Source organism: Euleptes europaea, chromosome 12 (assembly GCF_029931775.1).
Source record: "Euleptes europaea isolate rEulEur1 chromosome 12, rEulEur1.hap1, whole genome shotgun sequence".
In the NCBI taxonomy this organism is placed as follows: domain Eukaryota; kingdom Metazoa; phylum Chordata; class Lepidosauria; order Squamata; family Sphaerodactylidae; genus Euleptes; species Euleptes europaea.
This window is the reverse complement of record NC_079323.1, coordinates 67989961-68012522: the sequence shown is the minus strand read 5'-3', so window position 1 is coordinate 68012522 and position 22562 is coordinate 67989961.

The window sequence follows — 22562 nt, the reverse complement described above, 5'->3', positions numbered from 1 at the left end:
AGGCTTAGGCTTAGGCATGCGACCTTGGGGGGCAGACAATACAGCACAGAGACAGAGGCAATAACGAAACCGAGATAGCAGCCTGACAGCTGGACACTTTGGGTTCCTAAAGACCCTTCACCTGTTGCGCAGACAGTTCTGGTGGGGGGGAATGCGTTCTGACATTGACTCTTTTATTCGCAGCTGTCCTGTTTGCGCCACGGTCAAACGATCTCAAGGCAAAACCCCAGGACTACTGCAACCACTTGAAATACCCAGCAAACCCTGGGAAGTGATTGCTATGGATTTTATGACGGATCTCCCTCTCAGCGGGGGAAAAACTGTGTTATGGGTTATCACTGATTTATTTTCTAAGCAAATACATTTGGTTCCATGTGCGGGGATCCCCTCCGCTCAGAAGTTGGCCCGCCTCTTTGTGTCACATGTCTTTAGACTACATTCGTTTCCGCGCAAGATAATCTGCGACCGCGGAAGTAGTTTTGTTGCTAAGTTTTGGAAAGCTTTTCTCAAATTGGTGGGGGTGGAGCAAGGGTTGTCTAGTGCATACCATCCCCAAACGGATGGTCAAACCGAACGTGTCAATGCTGTACTCGAATGTTATTTGCGCTGTTATGTCAATTACCACCAAGATGACTGGGTGGAACTGTTGCCTTTTGCAGAATATGCCTACAATAATGCTGTACATCAGTCCACAGGTTTCAGCCCGTTTTATGCGGTGTATGGACAGGACTTCGGTCCTATCACCCCGGTAGAAGGATCAGAGGGAGAGGGGGATGCCGACATTGCCTCTTGGGCACACACCCTCCGTACAACATGGCCCTGGCTGATTAGCAACCTGGACCGAGCCAAGCGCAAATACAAGGCGCAGGCCGACAAGCATCGTTCTCCCAGTAGGGACCTGCAAGTGGGTGACCTGGTATACCTTTCCACCAAGAACCTGCGCTCCACCCGTCCTTGCCATAAGCTCAGTGCTAAATACATTGGCCCATTTCCCATCACCCGCCTCATAAATCCTGTCACGGTGGAACTGTCTCTCCCCAAAACTCTGAGGCGTGTGCACCCCGTTTTCCATGTCAGCCTTCTAAAGCCCCATATTGCTTCCCCACAATGGCACCCGGAGCCGCCTCCTGAACAACCCATAATGGTGGGGGGGGAGGAACATTCCGAAGTCTCCAAAATCCTGGATTCCCGCATACACCATGGGGCCTTGCAATACCTGATCCGCTGGAAACACTTCCCCCCTGCCTATGACGAGTGGGTGCGCGCACAGGATGTCTCCGCCCCCAAACTCGTCAACACCTTTCACAATACCTACCCGGACAGACCAGCCCCCTTGCCGGATGGGAGGGGGACTTAAGGGGAGCAGGATGTCAGGCTGTTATCTCGGTTTAGATGTTTCCTTTCGTTTCTCTGCTGAACCGTCCAGACTCAAGGACGGCTACACATACCAAAGCCTGGGAACGCCACTCCTGGGAAATAATGCTCTGTTTATGCTTTGTAAAGCCGTTTCTCTGCTTTATATTTCCAAATAACGGGCAAGACAAGCCATAGCTGTCATCTTGCCTTTCATGCACTGTATTGCCTATTTGACCAGTAAAGCCATCTGCTTGGAATCTGATTGTCTCTGTGGTGATTTCTGGTTCGATGGGTCAAGAGCTGACAGTAGCCTCTTAACACTGCCTTAAAAGCATCCCAGACCACATTTAAGCTAGTTTCTCCATTGACATTTATCTGAAAATAATCCTCAACAATGTCCTGTATTTCCTTCCTTGTCTTTTCATCTCTCAATAGCCTGTCATTAAGTCTCCATCTGTATGCTTGTTTGGTAAACCACTCAAAGGCAACCGGGTTATGATCTGAAAAAGTTCTCGGAAGTATGTGTACCTTTCTCAGTTGAGTAAAACCAGACTTGCTGGCCCATATCATGTCAATTCTGGAGTGAGAGTTGTGCCTAGCGGAATAAAAAGTATATTCTTTTGCTGTTGTATTTATAGTTCTCCATATGTCTTGTATATGAAATTCCTCAGTAAGCTGATAAATTTTTTTAGGTAAACAACCTTCTCTTTCATCTTTTGCTGTTGATTTCTTGTCTAATGTTGGGTTGATGATTCCATTAAAATCTCCCAATAATAGTAGTTGGTGATCTGCATACTGCAACAAAATATCATATAATTGCGTATAAAACTGAGCTTTTCCTTCATTTGGAGCATATATCCCTACTATCAGTATCTTCTGTCCAGCTATTTTTGCTCTTACCAACAATATCCTACCATCTTCATCTTTATAAACCAATTCTGGAACAAAATTTGCATGGGCATATATGACAAGTCCTTTGTTTTTGGTTTTAGCCGAGGAAATAAAAGATTGACTCAGGGTCTTCCTCTCCAAATATTTTTTGTCTTTTTTCAAAATATGAGTCTCTTGTAAACATATTAATAAATATTTTTGTTTTTGTAAAAATTTAAAAATCCGCCCTCTTTTCACCTTCTATTTAGACGGTTAACATTCCACGATATGACTTTACCCATCAGAATTTTATTTATACAGTCTTAAACTCCACCCACTGCTCCTTTATCTGCATCCCCATCTTCTTCTTGGCTTGATTCCTCTTTCTGACCTGGTGTGTAGCCAGCCAGGTCTTTCTTGTATTTTCTCAGGAATTTTCCAACATCTTCTTTTGTGGTGATTGTATATTTAACATCTTTGTAGGTAAATGTCAGTCCTTGTGGTAGCAACCACCTATATTTAATTCCACTTTTTCTCAGGGATGTTGCAAAATCCTTAAACTGGGCTTTCTTCGCCATCAGGTGTCTAGGAATATCCTTCAAGAGTATCAGAACATTGCCATCTATTACTTTAGGATCTTGCTAGTGCTAATGCATTATTACATCTTTCATCCTCATGCCATAGAAGGATATCATGACATCGTTTGCTTTTGCTCTTCTCATATTAGGTGGTAAAGGAATCCTGTAAATCCTCCTGATGGCAAGGTCTAAATCTTGTTCTGCAATATTGAACAATTCAGCCAAGGTTGTGTTTAGAGATTCTCTAGTATTACCTCGGTCTTCCGATAAATTTCATAGGCGTAGATTAAATTCTCTGGCTTTCAAGTCCATTAAAGCAAATTGATCGTTTGTGGATTCCTCCTGCATCTGTAGCACTTCCAGCTGTTTTTCATGTGTATCCACTTTCTTCTTAACTTCTTTATGATCTTCCGCTATCTTCTTAACTGAGGCATCCATAGTTTTGATATCCGCTTGTAATGAGGTAACCTGGGTTTCAGTCTCTTTAACCTCTTTAACAATCTCAGCTAACATTTCTGTTAGTTGGATCATTTGTTTCTCCTGCTGTGTGTGAGGGTTCCCCACCTCTCTGTGCAAATCCCATAAAGCCACTTGCTCAGACAGTCATGCAGAAACAAGGATCTTTATTGAGAGCTTCAGAAGGTGTAAGCCATACACTGGTAAAGTTGCAAGTGACTATGATTTCACAAAGACAGAATTATAACCCCTACAGGGTAACAGATGTCAAACGTATATTATGGGAAGCATAACTGTGCATGGTACAAACATCAAAGAGCCAGGGAGCTTGTTAGTACTATCTATTGCCTCCAAGGTCATAGCCGGAGGACGGGAGTCAGTAAGAGTTTGGGAGGGACGTGGGAAGGAGGGAGAGACATTCCAACCTGGGCCTTGTCAGACACCACGCCTAAACCAAGGAAAGGCCAGAGGCCTGGACTGCTTTTACGAGTCCAGGGAGAGGGGGGGGGAAACCAGACAAATGCAAAGGCCTCACTCAAGGCAAAGACACACAGACCCTCACATTCTGCCCCCCTTAAGGCCCCCCTCCCCCAAGTCCGGGTGGATGAGGCCTGTCAGGATAGGCAGAGTGAAACTCTCGAACCAGGCGGGGAGCCGCCACATGGGGAGCAGCTACCCACTCATCCTGGGCGGCGCCCAGGTGCTTCCAGCGGATCAAATAGAATAGTTTCCTCTTTTTCAGCTTAGAGTCCAACACTTTAGAAACCTCAAGATGCGATTCCCCTCCCACAACAGTAGGAACTTCAGACTTAGGGAGGGGGTAGAACTGAGGGGCAGCGACGTACGGTTTAAGTAGACTGATATGGAACACCGGATGCACCCCCCGAAGAGACTTGGGAAGTTCCAACTCCACCGTGACGTCATTGATCACCCGGGTGATGGGGAAGGGACCTACATACCTGTCACTAAGCTTTTTGCAAGGCCGAAGTGACCGTAGGTTCTTGGTGGAGAGGTAAACCTGCTCTCCCACCTTGAGTTCCCACCCTGGGGACTGATGCTTATCGGCCTGGTCTTTGTATTTGCGCTTGGCCCTTTCCAGGTTTTTCTGCAGCCAGGGCCAAGTGGTCTGCACTACTTGTACCCAATCTTGGACCTCCTGCACCCCCTCGAGTTCAGGAGTGATGTTGGGGGAACCAAAGGGCCCAAAGTCCTTTCCATAAACCACCCGAAACGGACTGAAACCTGTGGAGGAATGGGGGGCATTATTATAGGCATATTCAGCAAAAGGCAACAGGTCTACCCAATCATCCTGGTGATAATTGACATAACACCTGAGATAACATTCTACTACAGCATTGACACGTTCGGTCTGGCCATCAGTCTGGGGGTGATAGGCTGAAGAAAGTCCTTGCTCTTCCACCCCCATGACTTTCAGGAAGGCTCTCCAGAATTTGGCAACGAACTGGGCCCCTCTGTCGGAGAGGACCTTTCTCGGGACCGAATGATGCTTCACCACGTGACTAATAAACAGTTTAGCCAACTTCTGGGCCGATGGTAGTCCCGCACAAGGAACAAAGTGAACCTGTTTAGAAAATAAGTCTGTTATCACCCACAGTACCGTTTTCCCCCGACTTGGGGGTAAATCAGTGATAAAATCCATGGCGATCACTTCCCAGGGCATGGTTGGGGTCTCTAGAGGCTTTAGTAGTCTGGGGGTTTTTCCCATCTGTTTTTTGGCCGTGGCGCAGATGGGGCAGCTGCGCACATACAATTCCACATCGGCCCTCATGCCTGGCCACCAAAATTGGCGAAGCAAGAGATGCAAAGTCTTGACAAACCCAAAGTGCCCCGCAAGCTTGGCCCCGTGAACCAGTCCCAACACCTCTTTTCGGAGCGCCTCGGGGACGTAAGGCTTACCCCCCTGCAGCCACAAGGAGCCCTGTCGGTCGAGATTTGTGGGAGGACCTGCAAATCCGCCTCCCTCTGAGAAGCATCCCGGAGCCGCTGTTGAAAAGCCTCCGGGATTCCCTTAAGGGGGGGAACCTCCTGACGGTGGGATTGGGATCGGGTGGTCACTGCAAGTCCCGAAACCTCCCCCCTCTGTTCAGGGGTAAACAAGGAATCCACTGGACGGTCAAAGTCATTGCGGTACTGGGGAAGCCTAGAAAGAGCATCCGCTAACGCATTGTCCTTCCCTGGCACATGTTTCAGGACAAAGCGGAACTTGGCAAAAAACTGTGCCCAACGAATTTGTTTTGCATTGAGCTTTCGGGCCCCTTTCAGGGCCTCTAGGTTCTTGTGATCGCTGCAAACCTCAAAAGGGATCTCTGCCCCTTCCAGGAAATGCCTCCAAATGGTAAGGGCATGTTTAACCGCGGCGGCTTCTTTCTCCCAAATGGCCCAGTTGATTTCGGATTGGGAGAATTTTTTAGAAAAATAGGCACAAGGTCTCAGCAGACCATTCCACTCAACTACAATTTACCAATAATATACTTTGGGGTTTACAAAATTCGGAACAAAAACTTGTTATGGCGTTACAAGAAGAAGAGAAAAATGAAATACAAATGAAGATTTCTGTATCTAAACATCAATTAAATTTGGTCATAATGGAGGAAATGAATAAAAACTTAAAATTTGCCAAACAAAAATATTTTGAACATGCTAATAAACCTGGGAAATTTTTAGCAACACAACTGAAAGACTCATTTCAGAAGATTATAACAAAAATTCAAACTGCTAAAGGACCAGTTCATTCAACTACAGATATACAAAAAGAATTTGTTTCATTTTACACTAAGCTGTATCAGAAAGAAAATATTTCAAAACAGAAAATAGATAAGTTTTTAAGTTCAATACAGATGAATATCCTTTCAACAGACCAACGAGAATGGATAGATGCTCCAATCACAAGGGAAGAAATACAAGAAGCAATAATGAAACAAAAGCCGGATAAGACACCTGGACCAGATGGAATAACTGCTCTATTTTATAGAACATTTAGTGACAACTTAGCAGACTTTTTTGTATCACTTTGCAATACAATTTTGGATAAGGGAGTAGCCCCAGAAACTTGGTCGCATGCATACATATCGTTGATACCCAAGGAAGGAAGAGACCCAGAAAGAACATCAAACTATAGACCTATTTCGTTGTTAAATGTGGACTATAAGATTTATGCCTCGGTCTTATCGAATAGGATAAGAAAATTTATTAAAGACCTTATACACGAAGATCAGGCGGGCTTTGTTCCAGGAAGGCAAATTAAAGACAATATAAGAATCTTATTGGACTCATTAGAATATTATGATCAGAATATACAACGATCAGCCGCCTTTGTATTTTTGGATGCGGAAAAAGCTTTTGATATGGTCTCATGGGACTTTATGGAAAAAACATTGGTAAAATTAAATTTTGGAGACCGTTTTTTTTGAAAGGTATATCAGCTATTTACACATCCCAACATGCGAAAATTTTGGTGAATGAATCAATGTCGGAAAATTGTCAAATTAAGAAAGGAACTAGAGGCTGTCCTTTGTCTCCGTTATTATTTTTGTTGGTGTTGGAAACATTATGTTGTAAACTAAGGAGTATGGAGGACATTCGCGGTCTAAAAATTAAAAAACATGAATTTAAATTGAGAGCATTCGCGGATGACCTCCTGTTAATTCTGGAAAACCCAACACAATCAATGAAGTTACTACAAGAGACTCTGGACGACTTTGGGGAAATATCGAGATTTAAAGTTAATCAAGAAAAAACAAAGACAATATTCAAGAATTTATCAGAAATAGAACAACAGGAATTCATCTCGTTTACAGGTTGGGAGAAGGCCAATAAAGTTAAATATCTGGGAATCTGGATCTCAGCGAAGAACAAAGAATTGTTAACCAACAACTACTTTAAATTATGGGGTAAAATAAAAACTGATATGACTATTTGGTCAAATAAAAAGTTGTTACTATTGGGACGCATTTCAACAATTCAAATGAATGTGTTACCAAGGATGCTCTTCTTATTCCAAAATTTGCCTATAATATCACATGTTAAATACTTTGATACTTGGAGGAAGGACATTTTAAACTTCATCTGGCAAGGGAAAAAACCGAGGATTGCTTATAAATACTTGGTGGACCTTAAAGTTAGAGGAGGTTTAGCACTACCAAACTTTCAACTTTACGCGGAAGCGTAGCCTTAACATGGCTAAAAGACTGGATAACCTTATCAAATACACGTTTACTGGAGCTTGAAGGCTTTAATAATATTAGTGGATGGCATGGCTATTTATGGTATGACAAAATTAAGATACAAGCATCATTTAGGAATCATATAATCAGGTCCTCTCTACTGCGTATCTGGATGAAATATAAACATATTTTGGAACCAACAACTCCGATGTGGATTTCACCGCAAGAAATGCTAACACTACGTCCACTTAGACCGGACAAATTTATAATTTACCAGGAATTAATTAATTGGGAGGGGAAAAAATGTTCATTAAAGGAATTTCAATTTCTCAAAGAGGATTTACAATGGTTGCAATATTGTCAGATTAAATCAGTTTTTGTACAAGATATGAAAAATGGATTTTCTAAAGAAAAGTCCCCTTTCCACAAGATGTTACTAGAGAACAATCTGAAACTGATCTCTAAAATGTACAATCTACTTTTAACATTATATTGTGAGCAGGAGACAATTAAACCAACTATGATTGATTGGGCTCAAAATATCGGACATGATATTGCTTTAAATAAATGGGAAAGACTTTGGTCAAAAGATTTGAAAGGAATAAACGCGCAATCAATTCGAGAAAACATTTATAAAATGATGTATAGATGGCATTTAACACCTAAGAAGATGGCAAAGATATATAAAGTGACATCCCCTAAATGTTGGAAATGTAATAAGGAAATTGGTTCCTTTTACCATATGTGGTGGACTTGTGATAAAGCTAAAGATTTTTGGGATATGATATACAATGAACTGAGACTAATAGTACAAAAAAATATACCCAAAACACCAGAAATGATGCTATTAAGTATGATACCTGACGACTTGCTAATACAAAGAACTTTTTTGATCTATGCTACAACAGCTGCGAGACTGCTTTATGCAGCAAAATGGAAGGGGGCAGAAATTCCCGAGAAAAAAGACTGGATTGGGAAAATGTTTGAATTGGTGGAAATGGCAAAACTTACAGCCATTTTAAATGAAAAAGACAATGTTCGATTTTTAGGGGAATGGGAGGATTGGATGAAATATTGTGAATATGAATTAAAACTGGGGAAAATGGAAGAATACTTATTAATCTGATCTAGAAGACACAATTAATATTAAGAGTTATAATCATTTATATTAATAGAAGATGTTTTATGAAAGTTAAATGAATTTATGATAGTTAAGATCAGACCAATTACGATGGGATGAATATTTTATTAAGAGGCGGAGAGAGGTGATGGGGAAGTCATAAATTTTCCTCTAATTTGTTTTTTTTTGTTATGAATTCAAGAAATTATAACAACATAGAGTTAGAATTTTGAATTTCATATTGCTTTTATTGTTGTTTACTATCATGGAAAATTTGTATTATAAAAACCAATAAAATTATTATAAAAAAAGGTCTCAGCAGACCATTCTCGTCCCGTTGCAAGAGGGCCCCTCCCATAGCAACGTCGGAAGCATCGACCTGAACCACGAAAGGCTTTTCACAATCAGGGTGCGCAAGAATGGGTTCGGACAAGAAAAGCAGCTTGAGCGTATCGAAAGCCTGCTGGCAGTCCGAACTCCACTGCAACCGAGCAGAGGGCAAGGCGGCTCCCGCCCCTTTCCCTTTCGTGCGCAGAAGCGAAGTGAGGGGGAGGCCTACTTGGGCAAAATTGGGGATGAAGTTTCGGTAAAAGTTAGCAAAACCCAAAAATTGCTGCAAATGTCTGCGCGTGGGGGGGGGGTCCCATTCCATTACTGCTCGAACCTTTTCGGGATCCATTTCTAAGCCTTGATGGGAGATCACGTACCCCAAGAAGGTAATGGATGGTTGATGAAAATCACATTTAGAGACCTTAGCAAACAGCTTGTGCTCGCGCAGCCGTTGCAGCACTTTGGGTACCAATTGTACATGCTCCTCCTTGGTTTTCGTATAAATGAGAATGTCATCCAGGAAGACCACCACCCCACGGAACAATAAATCATGAAGCACTTCATTAATTAATTGCATAAACACACTCGGAGCCCCCGAAAGTCCGAACGGCATCACTAAATATTCAAACATTCCAAAACAACTGGAGAAGGCAGTCTTTGGCTCGTCCCCTTCTCGTATGCGAACTCGGTGGTAGGCCTCCACCAAATCCAATTTGGTGAAGATTCGGCCCTCTTTCAACTGTGCGAGAAGGTCTGGAATGAGAGGGAGGGGTATGCATTAGACTGAGTGGCTGCATTCAGTCTACGAAAATCAATACACAGTCTCAAGTCCCCCGTTTTTTTCTTGACAAAGAAGGCGGGGGCCGAGTATGGAGCTTTAGACGGGTGAATGAAACCCCGCACCAAATTGGTGTCCAAATACTCCCGCAACACTGCCTTTTCATTTGGACTCATGGGGTAAACCTTTCCTTTGGACAATTTGCCATCTCCCACTATCTCAATGGCACAGTCCGTCTCCCGGTGGGGGGGTAACTCGTCGCATTCTTGCACGTCAAACACATCGGCAAACTGGGAATACTCGTTGGGGAGCTGGGGCAGCGGAGTCCCGACGGAAGGGGCCCCTACGAGGGCGGCTGCAGGGGTGTGCAGTACTCGGTCTCTATCATGAAGTTCACACGGGTTGCGGGGAAAGGTGAGCGTCCGCTCAACCCAGTCTATGGTGGGATTGTGCCCCAGTAACCAATTCATCCCTAACACAATAGGTGTGACGATGGGGGCAATGGTAAAATAAAGGCGCTCCCAATGCTCCCCTATAGCCATGATGACTGCTGCGGTGCGGTGGGTTACGGGTCCCTTCTTAAAGTCACTGCCATCCATCTGGGAAAAGCGGATGGGTTCGGGTAACCCCTTCCGCTAAACGCGCAACAGTTGGGCAGCCTCTTCGCTCATCATGGTGCGGGCACAACCCGAATCCACTAGGGCCGTGAATTCTAACGTGGGCCCCCCTTTTGGTAGTGAGAGTTTGACCTTTACATACACATTGTCTTCTTGAGCGCTTACCATTAGTGGAGCTCCTTGCACAACGTTCGGAGCGGTCTGCTGAGGAGCCCCCCTTACAGCAGACCGACGGCGTTTTTTGCCGGCAGGTCCCAGTCCTCCTCCTCGCTGGAGGAAGCAGTTGCGGTATTTGTAATCCGTGACTCCGATGAGTCAAAGGCTTCATTTGTAATCCGTGACCCCGACGGGCCGGTAGAATCCGGAGCTGCGACCTCGGAGCGTGCTTGCAAGGCTGAGGGTGCGCTTCGTCGGCTCGGTGTGCCACTCCGGCGGCGAGGTTGCCCCTCGGGAGGGGGTTTCTCAGGCTCGGTCGTTGCCAGACGAGGCGGTCCCGGACGTCCGGGTCGTGAAGGGCATTGAGAAGCAAAGTGTCCTTTTCCTCCGCAAACGAGACAGACCCCATTCTCAAAGCGTTTGCGGCATTCGGTCATGGAGGGCCCTCCCCCCGAGTGGGGACGAGAGTCCTTCGGACCGCCGGGCCTGTCTCCACGGGGCTTGGTCTCCCGCCCGGTGTGCTGTCGGGACAGGAGCAGCAGTTGCTTTCGGTTTTCGATGTCAGCGGCGTGGCGAACCCAGCCCTCAACATCAGGAGGGTTGCCCTGCATGAAGGCCCAGTGTTGCAAATCCGGGTTCAAACCTTCGCAGAAACACTGCACCCGGGTAGCTTCACTCCAGTCCAAAATGCGGCTCGAGAGCGACTGGAACTCGCTTGCATACTGCGTGACAGATTTAGTCCCTTGGCGCAGTTGTTGCAAGGCAGTCTTTGCTCGCTCACCCAAATGCGGGTCCTCGAAGCGGTGTCGAAGGGCGACCATGAAGTCATCGAGGCTTCGCAGGACCCGGGAGCGGAGCTCATACTGCTGTACCATCCAGGCGGCCGCCTCACCTTGTAAGAGAGAAGCCACGTATTGGACCCGGGAGTCTTCCGAGGTAAAAGTCCGCGCATAAAAATGTCCACTTGCACCATAAAAAACGTTAGCTGGTCACTCGACCCGTCGTACGTGATTTTCAAATCTCTGCGAGCCGGTGGAGTGGGACGGATGGGAGGTGCGGGGGCCACGGGTGGCTGTCGTCCTCCGTCCGGCGGGTCCACGGGTGGAGTTTGAACTTTCAGTTCATCCATGGCTCAGGCCATCTCCAGCATCACTGCTTGCATGGTATCCATCCGGTCCAGTAAATCCTGGCGCTCTGTCTGCCAGCGCAGCCACTCCTCATCCATCTGATGAAGTAGCAGGGCTTCCTTTCGGGCGGGATCATCCTCGAACCCCAACCCGTGAACCACAGTCCGTCTTGACTGCGCACCGCTCTTCGGGAGCGACCAATGGCTGGGAGTTTCCAGCCAGCTCTCCAAGTGAGTTTGCTTGGCCTTTGTTCCCAAACCTGATCCAGAGTCGGTTCCACTGGTCGTCTTCCCAGTTGACTTCCCTTCCAAAGGGGGTAGGTCAGGTCTTTTGGGTACAGCGTTGTCCTTCTGGTCGCCGTCATCCGGCTTGCCATTGTCATCCCCGTTGCCTGCCATAGCTGTCCAGGAACGGTACAGGAGCAGGTCAATGCGGCAGAGACTTGCAACTTAATGTGAGGGTTCCCCACCTCTCTGTGCAAATCCCATAAAGCCACTTGCTCAGACAGTCATGCAGAAACAAGGATCTTTATTGAGAGCTTCAGAAGGTGTAAGCCATACATTGGTAAAGTTGCAAGTGACTATGACTTCACAATGACAGAATTATAACCCCTACAGGGTAACAGATGTCAAACGTATATTATGGGAAGCATAACTGTGCATGGTACAAACATCAAAGAGCCAGGGAGCTTGTTAGTACTATCTATTGCCTCCAAGGTCATAGCCGGAGGAAGGGAGTCAGTAAGAGTTTGGGAGGGACGTGGGAAGGAGGGAGAGGCATTCCAACCTGGGCCTTGTCAGACGCCACGCCTGAACCAAGGAAAGGCCAGAGGCCTGGACTGCTTTTACGAGTCCAGGGAGAGGGGGGGGGAAACCAGTCAAATGCAAAGGCCTCACTCAAGGCAAAGACACACAGACCCTCACACTGTCTGGAGTCATGCTCCATTTGCTGCTTGGACATTAGTTCCATCTGTTTAGTAAAGGTATCAGTTTGTTTGGCCAAAAGTTCTTGCATTTTCTTGACTTGTTTCTCCGCCATGGTCTCTGTAGATTTAGTGGTTACAGGAGAATGGAATGAGCTTGAACGTGGTCGTGAAAACGACATATATTCTGGCAAAAAAACCTCAATTTTTCGGCCGGCTCCCAGCAGTTTATTTCTTGAGAGATTACCTTTTAATATATTGTCCCATCAATATCGCAGTGTTTAATATTGAATTCTGCCCCCAAATTATTTCAAAAACAAGTTTTAAAGTTTTAAGATACCATAGAGTTTTGGGTAACTCTAGGTCGGCTTCTAGGCAGGAAGTAGGAAGTACCGCGGACCTTCTGTCGTCCTCTCTATGGTGAATCGGATTGTTTTACCAGTTGCACCTTCTGACGTACTTCCGGTCCTTCGGCATCGCATTGTAGCCTGTGATCTCTGCCTGCCATTCCTGGAATCCCTCTCTCTTTACCTTGCCACGCAGCTCGTATCAACTTTTGGGGGCCATTGCTAGAGGTGGGAACTTCCTCCTTCTCTCTCAAGAAGATCAGCTTTGCTATTGGGTACCAGGTATGTCCATTTTCAGTTCCTTTTGTTTAGTCTATCTCCCTATAGCTTTTAAGAACGTCCTGCCGCTCTAACTCAAAGTTTACATACAGTCTTACAGAATCATTTTCCCAGTCGGGAGGTCAGGAAGCAGTAGTCATGCTTATTTTCCAATGTAAACAAAGAGATTCTTGTTACTCATGCTGATTTTCGGAGGGTGAGGCTTTTGTTTCCTTAATTAGTTGTTTTGATGGTTTTGGGTAAGGGAGAGCGAGGTCTAACTCCGAAATAAGCATCTGCGGCGATCTAAATTCTTTTAGCCAACGCGGGACAGCATCTGAGACTCCGGGAGTCTTAAAAAAGCACTCTCAGAGACCTCAGGAGTCAAACCGCTCTTCACTGGCAAGCAGAAGAATTCCTGCATCCAGCTCCACTTTTTAGGAGCGGGCAGGGGTCAGAAAATGCTTCAGGACAAAACGAAACTGAGCAAAGAATTCCGCCCAACGCTGTTGTTTCGCGGATAACTTATGGGTTCCCATGAGGGTGGCTAGATTCTTGTGATCGGTCCAAACTTCGAAGGGGACTTTAGACCCTTCCAGGAATTGTCTCCATAGAGTAAGTGCATGGTGAACGGCTGAGGCTTCTTTCTCCCAAATGGGCCAGTTCAATTGGGAGTGCTCAAATTTCTTAGAGAAGTAAGCGCAGGGGTGAAGGAGACCATCTGGTCCTCTTTGCAGTAGGCCCCCCCCATAGCTACGTCGGAGGCATCGACTTGTACAATGAACATTCGGTTAGGGTCTGGGTGCCGTAGCACAGGTTCCGATGTGAAAAGGCGTTTGAGGGCTACAAAGGCGGTCTGGCATTGATCAGTCCACAGTATCTTAGCGGAGGGCAATGTGGCAGAGTTTTCTTTACCTTTGGTTTTCAGAAGGTCGGTGATGGGCAGTGCTATTTGGGTGAAGTTAGGAATAAATCCGCGGTAGAAATTAGCAAAGCCCAGAAACTGTTGTACTTGCTTGCGGTTGGAGGGAGGTGTCCAATCGAGGATGGAACGGACCTTGGCCAGGTCCATGCTAAGGCCATGGTGGGAGATTATATATCCCAAGAAGGTTATTTTGCTTTGGTGAAATTCGCATTTAGCTAGCTTAGCAAAGAGTTGGTGATTGCGCAGGCGGTGCAGAACTTCTCGGACCAAAGTGACGTGCTCGTCCATGGTTTTTGAATAAATAAGAATGTCATCCAAATAAACTACCAATCCGTGGTACAGTAAATCATGGAGGATTTCGTTGATGAGTTGCATGAAGACCCCCGGGGCACCTTTTAACCCGAAGGGCATTACAAGGAATTCAAACATTCCAAAACAGCTAGAGAAGGCAGTGAGGGGTTCGTACCCTTCGCGGATACGGACGCGGTAGTAGGCTTCCACTAGGTCTAATTTGGAGAATATACGTCCCTCTTGCAGTTGTCCCAAGATGTCTGAAATCAGCGGAATAGGATAAGCATTGGCTTGAGTAACTGCATTGAGTTTTCGGAAGTCAATGCAGAGACGTAGGTCGCCCTCCTTTTTTCGGACGAAAAACGCGGGGGCTGAGTTGGGAGCATTCGACGGGCGAATAAATCCCCTGGCAAGGTTTTTGTCTAGAAAGTCCCGTAGTACAGTGCGCTCGGAAGTGCTCATAGGGTAGATCTTACTCTTGGTTAATGTGCAGTCTTTAACCACTTCAATTGCACATTCAGTGGCCCGGTGGGGGGGTAAGGCATCACATTCTTTAATGTTAAAGACATCTGCAAAGTCCTGGTATACATCAGGTAGGGACGGCGGTGCTGGGACATCGGAGATTAATGCCGGAGCGGGTGGAGACAGCACTGCAACTTGCTGCCGGTGCTGGTCGCATTTGGGGTTGGCAAAGGAGATCGTGTCCGTCTCCCAGTCTATACTGGGACTATGACCTTTAATCCAGTTAATTCCCAGGACCACGTCAAATCGGATAGGGGCTATGGTAAAGTCTATTTGCTCCCAGTGGGAGCCGATTCCCATCGCCACCCCTATAGTGCGATGATCAACTGGGCCCCCCTTGAAATGGCTTCCATCCATTTGGGCAAATTGGACGGGGGCTGGTAAAGCCTCGGACTTGACTTTGAGTGCTGCAAATGTGGCCTCATTGATGAGAGTGCGACCGCAACCGGAGTCAATAAGTGCCTTGACAGGCAGTTGGGGACCCCCTTTATAGTGTTGCAACACTGCATCCACATACACCGTATTTTCTACTTCTTTCACCTTCGTCGGTTTCGTAGGTTTTGCAGGAGAAACTGCGGGGGTCTGTGGGGACGTCCCATTCGCCGCAGACTGTGACCGGTTATTAGACAGGTCAAGAGGCGAGTCCAGGTTTAGCGCTGGGGTATCTTGGAGATGATCCCCGTCCGAAGATGGAGAAACGTCCCCCACTGGGGCACTTGTAATCCAGGACCCGGAGGGGTCTGCAGAAGTGGGAAGTGCAGAGGGTGTGGGCCGTCCCGGCGCTGTACTGCGGGTGGCCGCGGTGCCTCTGCGTTGAGGTCTTCCCCGGTTTTGTGATAGGTCAGGAAGCGAGTCCAGGGTTAACGCTTTGGTATCCCAGGGAAGCTCCCCATCCGAAGATGGAGAATTGTCCCCCACTGGGGCACTTGTAATCCAGGACCCGGAGGGGTCTGCAGAAGTGGGAAGTGCAGAGGGTGTGGGCCATCCCGGTGCTGTACTGCGGGTGGCCGCGGTGCCTCTGCGTTGAGGTCGTCCCCGAGCCCGGGGCAATGCATTTGGTCGAGGGAGTTCCAGGCGTTGAGGACATGCTGAAACAAAGTGGTTCGTTGCACCGCAAACGAGGCAAGCTCCCCTTTGGAATCGGGATTCGTGATCTTGAGGGGGCCGCGCTGATCTCTGCGGGCAGGGAACGGAAGCTTCGGGGGGAGACTTCTGGCTTCCCCTCACCTTGGGTCGCTGACAAGGTAGTATCTCTGCCGAGCCGGCAAAAGAGATCTTCAGTTTGGGTAGTCTCCATGGAACTGGAGGTAGTACGGGTGCTGGTGTAGATCCAAGGAACGGGTCTCCTGGACTTTCTGGTGGTGGCAGGACGGGAGCTCTGGGGTCTCCTGGCACCACAGGCACTGCTGGAGTTACTGGCAACATGGGCGCTCCGCCCAGAGGTGCCGCAGGTTGCTGCGGTTGAGCCTGATCAGGAGACCCTGGTTGTGGAGCTGAGACCGAGCCATCCGGTTCGGCTTGTATCTTCTGCAAGCAGTCGTTGTCGTGAAGCACAAAGTGCATTTGACCCTGCAAGTGGGCCACCCGGTCTAAGTGTTCCCGATTGTGCTGTCGGAGCAAAACCATATCCTTGCCCGCATCACCTAAGCGACCGGCTGGCCGATGCGGAGGTTTGCAGTCCAGAGAGTTTCCTCATGGTGCAAGTCCTCTTTGGTCTCCTTACGATCCGCTAAAACTTGGTCCGCTTCAAGTTTGGTGGTCAGGGTCGTGGTCACTAGTGGCAGAGCTTCCTGCTCCCATGCCGAACTAGGTCGCTGCGCTGACACCAAAGACGGGGGTTGACAGCTTAGCAATTCCGGCCATTGAAGCGGTGGTCGAGGTCATTCCGTGGAAGAGCGCAACCATCCGTTTTGCCAGTGCTTTTAACCCGGCTCCGCACAACCGGGTCAGTTGAGCATCCTCCACTAGACAATCCGACACTAGGAGGTCGTGGCGGGCGCTGGCCTTCACGCTGCGCCCGTACAAGTCCAGTCAGGCAGCAACGTTCCACTTCTGCCCAATGAACGTTGTCTAGGGCATCCTCAAAGGAAGGAGGAGATCCTTCCAGGGTTACGGCTCCGGGGAACAGATCCACCGGGATCGGGGCGAACCACACCGGGCTCACTCGGAGAGCTCCGTCGTAGCTCCCATCCGAGTGGCAGGCAAGCCACGGTAAACTCACTCGAAGAGCTTTGACTTAGCTCCCATCCGAGTGGCAGGCGAACCCTCCTGGGCTCCAGCCTGACTGATGGAAAGGGTGATGAAGGTCATAGCTGTCATAATGTCAGCTCTTGACCCATTGAACCAGAAATCACCACAGAGACAGTCAGAATCCAAGCAGATGGCTTTACTGGTCAAATAGGCATTACAGTGCATTAAGGATAAGATGACAGCTATGAGCTGTCTTGCTCAGTATTCAGAAATATAAGGCAGAGAAATGGCGGGAGATTACAAAGCATAAACAGAGCGTTATTTCCCAGGAGTGGCGTTCCCAGGCTTTGGTATGTGAAGCCGTCCTTGAGGTCTGGACGGTTCAGCAGAGAAACGAAAGAAAACAACTGAACCGAGATAACAGCCTGACACTTAGACCCATCGCACATTACAGTTGTTGGATAGCGGGCGGCTAATACCGGTGCCTATTCCCCCCCCCCATAGCAAGTCTCCTTTGCCTGTGCTGTTTGATCCCCGCGAGCATCTCCTACAGCGAACATCGCCAAATCCTGGGGCAGGGAGTTTCACAAGTTAACATTGCATTGTATTAAAAGTTTTCCTTTGTCTGCGTGTTTAATCTCTCAACCTCCACCTTTGGCAGATGATTTTGTGTTCTACTGTTAAGGAGATTGCATCCATGAATAATTTACTAGCCCTCCACATGTCTCCACTAAGCCGCCTATTTTCCAAGCTTAACAGCATCTCGACAACTCCCCATGGGACAGTTGTTGAAGTTCACTAAGGACAGAAATGGGGGTGTCACCTCCATTTTCTTATTTTAATGTGCGACCGAAAACTGCAGTCTGTGAAAGATGAATCTGAATGGATCCCTGGCACCCGAGTGCCTGCTCTGTTAACAGGCTTAATGCTGATGCATGGAGAAATGTTAAACCCTCCCCTTCTTGGCATCATCGGCCTCAAAGCTCCCGACAGGATGTGTAGGTGCCAGCAGAACAAAATCCCTACAGCTATGCAAATAGCTCTCCTCCTTCCTGAAATGCAAGTGTTTTCCATCACAATGGTGACAAGTGCGATGCTCAGAAATTTAAGTTCCAAATGTGAAAACAAAGTACCGTGCCCCTCATGTTGCAGTCATGAAGGAAAATGTTTCTCCTTAATATGTGTGAGGTTTTTTGTGTGTGTGCGAGAGAGGGCATTCCTAGCAGCTGAACCAATAGTGGGCCATACTCAAAGGAGGACCGCTGTTAGGTTTGTGTGAGGTTTCCCTCCATTGTTCTCAGTGGAGCAGCAGTTGGTACTGAAAGGTTTCACAAATATGTGTCCATTCCCCATTATTGCTTTTTTGATATTGGGATTTTTTGCATCAGAATTGATGTGCTCATAGTTTTCTTGTGTAGCGTGCTTGGAGATTTGCTCATATATAGGCTGCAATTGTCTGAGGGGGCCTTGGTTAACAAAGTGAAGATGAGCCACCAACTCAAAATAGCCTGTGCAGAAATTCCTGATTAATCTTCCCTCCTCATACAGGTTGCCTGGCCTCCCTAGTATCGAGGAAAACACAATTGCAGCTTTGGAGAGGGAAATTAACTTTATTGAGCTGTTGAGGGGAAAATACAGTATTAGGACAAATGTTAGTCTGATCTCCACCCAAATCCTGCCCTCCTAAGGCTTCCCCCTGCAAAAATCTCCAGGTATTTCCCAACCTGGCGCTGGCATACCGACCCACACATAGAGTTGCCAATCTCCAGGCACTAGCTGGAGATCTCCTGCTATTACAAGCAGGGGTGGGGATGACAGCTCCCCAAGGGGACTGAAAGCCCCTGGGACCCCCAGAAGTGTTCTGCTTGGGGATGACAGCCCTCCCAGTCGATTGAAAGTCTCGGGGACACCCAGAAGTCTTCCAGGATGGGGATGAAAGCCCCTGGGACCCCCAGAAGTGTTCTGAAGGGGGGATGACAGACCCTGGGTCCCTAAGAAGTGTTCTGAAGAGGGAATGACAGACCCTGGGTCCCTAAGAAGTGTTCTGAAGAGGGGATGATAGCTCTCCAAGGGGACTGAAAGCCCTTGGGACCTTTGTGCAAACAGCCGGATACAAAGTAAAAGCCATGCAAACTCCCAGCAACCTTAACTTGCACAGATTTTTGAAAATTCATTGTTTTTTTCTGCACGCCCCCGTCTCTTGTAACAGACTTAAAACCTGCATCGCCCACTTGCCCAGCAATTTTTAATGGCCTGTGGAAAGGCTACAAGCAACATCGCGGAATTGCAAGAGATGGTGGAGGGGGAAACGAGCGATTTAAAGAGAAAATGCCAAGGCCATTTATGCACGGGAGGTTTTGCCTTGGATTTGCCGCTCTCTAGATGCACGTTTTCCCCATTTGGATTCTCAAAAACTCTGCATGGGGGCTTATTGTTGAGTTTTGAGCATTTGGATGGGGAAAATGTGCATCTAGAGAGTGGCAAATCCAAGGCCAAACCTTCCCTGCACAAATGGCCTAAGAGAAGGTCTGCTCGTCACAATAATTTTGCTGGGTGGCGTTTGCATTCATTTCCCACCTCTAAACCTATCTTTCCCCTCGCTCTTCCTTTGATGAGAGAGCAATCTGAACCTGGAGCGCAGATTTAATTCATTCTGCACAGCTGAGGCCGGCCTGAGCGCGCTCCGCTTGCGTTGCATTCCGAGTGTTCTCCAGATAAGCCGCTAGCCGGAGAGGTGGGCGTGCAAGAGAAATCGTGCAAGGGAGGAAGGGGGAGGAACAGAAGGCCATTTCGATCCTTTTTTTGCGGGGGGGGGGGGGGTCCAGAAGGTTGCTCCAGAATGCCAGGAGTTCAATCAGATCCCCTGGGCTACATGAGGGATGCCAACACAGACACGCACGCGCACCTAGTTGGCGCATAAAGGCTTAAAGAACATGGAAGAGGATGGGCGTGCGCACGAAGCCCGAGCAAGGGTTTCCACACCCAGGAACCGGCGCCTCCTTCCCTACCTGCCTGGCACAATTAAGCACCTCCTCAGGTTGCAGGGTCCCATTATTCCCCCCTTCCCCCCTAGCAAAGAAGGTGCATCTCCCTCCTCCTTACCAGAAAGCAGTGGAGCTGACGCTTCCCAGCCTCTGCAACAAACCGGGATTATCGGGAGGGGGGGATCAGGCGCCATGCCAGTAGGTTGGCATCCATCAAAAGCTCCCCCTTTGCCAGCCATCGCTCACCTCTGCCCTGTCAGTCCTTGGGTGGGAAAGGGCAGCCAAGGTGGGCTGCATGGGTCGAGAAGCCGCCCGGGTTCCGCTTCGGCTTCTGCCACTATCGCTGCCCGAAGCCTGAGCTCATCCCCGGCATCCCTCCCCTTCTCTCTCCGCCGATTCTGACGCACTTGTTCTGCAACATCTCCCGTTTGCAGCTGCACTCACTCCCTGCTTCCCTCCCTGCTGCTCGGGGCAGCTCCCAGCAACCGGTGAGGAGGAGCGGTGGCTGCAAAAGAAACCAGGCGGCCGAGCAAACGTTCAGCCCACTCCCAACTTCCTGCCTGCCACCCGCCCGCCTCCAGGGAAAGCAGCTGGAGTCCATGCCTGCATGGAGGGAGAGGCGGCCATCTCACCCCAGCCCCTGGTCGGGAAAAGTATCCAGAAACCCTTTTTTCCTGACGTCTTGCTGCAGTGGGGCCTATAGCAATGGCTGCAAAAAAAAAAAAAAAACGCCGGTGGTAAAGAGGAACCTGGCAACCCCAGGCTTTGTGTGGAGGAGTGGGGAAACAAAAGGGAGAGAGGGAAGGCATTAAAGGAAGGAAAGAAGGAGGCTTCCCCCTCCAGCTCTGCCTCGCTGCCCGGCTCCAAGAAGCTGTGAGAGACTGAAAGGAAGAGACACCTGGTGGCCGCGGCACAAATTGCAGTAGAATGGGCGTTGTCCTCAACAAAGCACGACACTCCCCCAGCCAATCGCCGCTGTTGGGGGAGGAGAAAGTACATGTCATGGGGAGGGACAGCGGAACCGAAGCAAACATTTCTTCATGGATATCTGAGCCAAAAAACGCGTGCCAACAGGAAAGAATGGCTTTTAAGTGGTTTCAGTTGCCTCAGTTTTAACTCTGCTTTTATTGCTCATTGGGAAAAAATGCGCATCTCCAATGAATAAACAAAAATTTGAACCGACACAAATGAGATTCGAAAGCGCAGCAAATCTCCGTGAAAAATTCCCCTAGGTGTTGTACCCCTCAATCTTAATATTCCAGTCATGAGTGATATCCCACCAAGTTTCAGTAATGCCCATTAGGTCAAAATCCCTTTCCTGTATTAGGGCTTCGAGTTCTTTTTGTATATTTAACACACTCTGTGCATTAGTATACAGACATCGGAATCTGTGGTTTATGTTCCCCGAGTTTTTTGTTTCTGTATTTACCCGTGAGTTTATGTTTCCTCGCATATGTGCCACTCCCTGCAAATCTTTATTGTTCTAATCTCCAGTTATTGTCATCATACTATGCTTTAAGTTTTTGTCTCACTCCCCCATAGGATTTAGTTTACAGCCCTCCATATCAGGTTGGCAAGGCTCTCACCAAACACATTTTCCCCTACCCTTGTGAGGTGCAAACCATCTCCCGATAGAAGAGCTTCTTCTCGAAAGCGTAAGCCATGGTCCAGAAATCCAAACATTTCTTGAGGACACCATCTACACACCCAGTCATTAATTTGTAGTATTCTTCTTTCCCTTCCTAAGCCATGACCTTTGACAGGCAGAACTGATGAAAAAACAACCTGCTCCCCCAAGTCCTTCACTTCATTACCCAGAGCCGCATAGTCTCTTTAATACATTCTAGGCTGTGTTGGGCAATATCATCTTAAGCTCTTCCTCTCCCCCCCTCACCAACAGCCTCTACCTAGGAAAACTGTGGCCCAGTTTTGTGGTGTCACCCACTGGGCCATTCTCGGATTGCCAACCTCCAGCTGGCACCTGGAAATCTCCCGCTATTACAATTCATCGCCAGATGACTAAGATCAGTTCCCCTGGAGAAAATGGCTTCTTTGAAAGGTGGATTCTATGGCATTATACCCCAATGAAGTTCCTCCCTTCCCCAAACTCCAACCTCAACAGGCTCCACACCCAAAATCTTCAGGTATTTCCCAACCCAGAGCTGGTAACCTAGGCCAGGCCCACTTGTATGGCAGGGACCTCTGAAGGACTTGTGAGGTGGCACCTCACTTTCCCCTATATCCCCCCCCCACTATTGCCTCTTTCCCTTACCCTGCCTCATTCTCTCCTCAGCTATTCACCAACCTACCTTTTATCTGCCTCCCATCTTTAGCTATATTTATTATTTATTTACTTCATTTTACACCACTTTTCTTAATAGTGGAGATCAAAGCAGTTTACATTATTCTCCTCTCCTCCTTTTTATCCTCACAACAACTCTGTGAGATAGGTTAGGCTGAAAGTATGTGACAGCCCATGCCCTTTTGGAATGCCGCTTTTACGAGGATCTTCGATCGCACTATATTTCCCCCCTTTTAATATACAAATCCA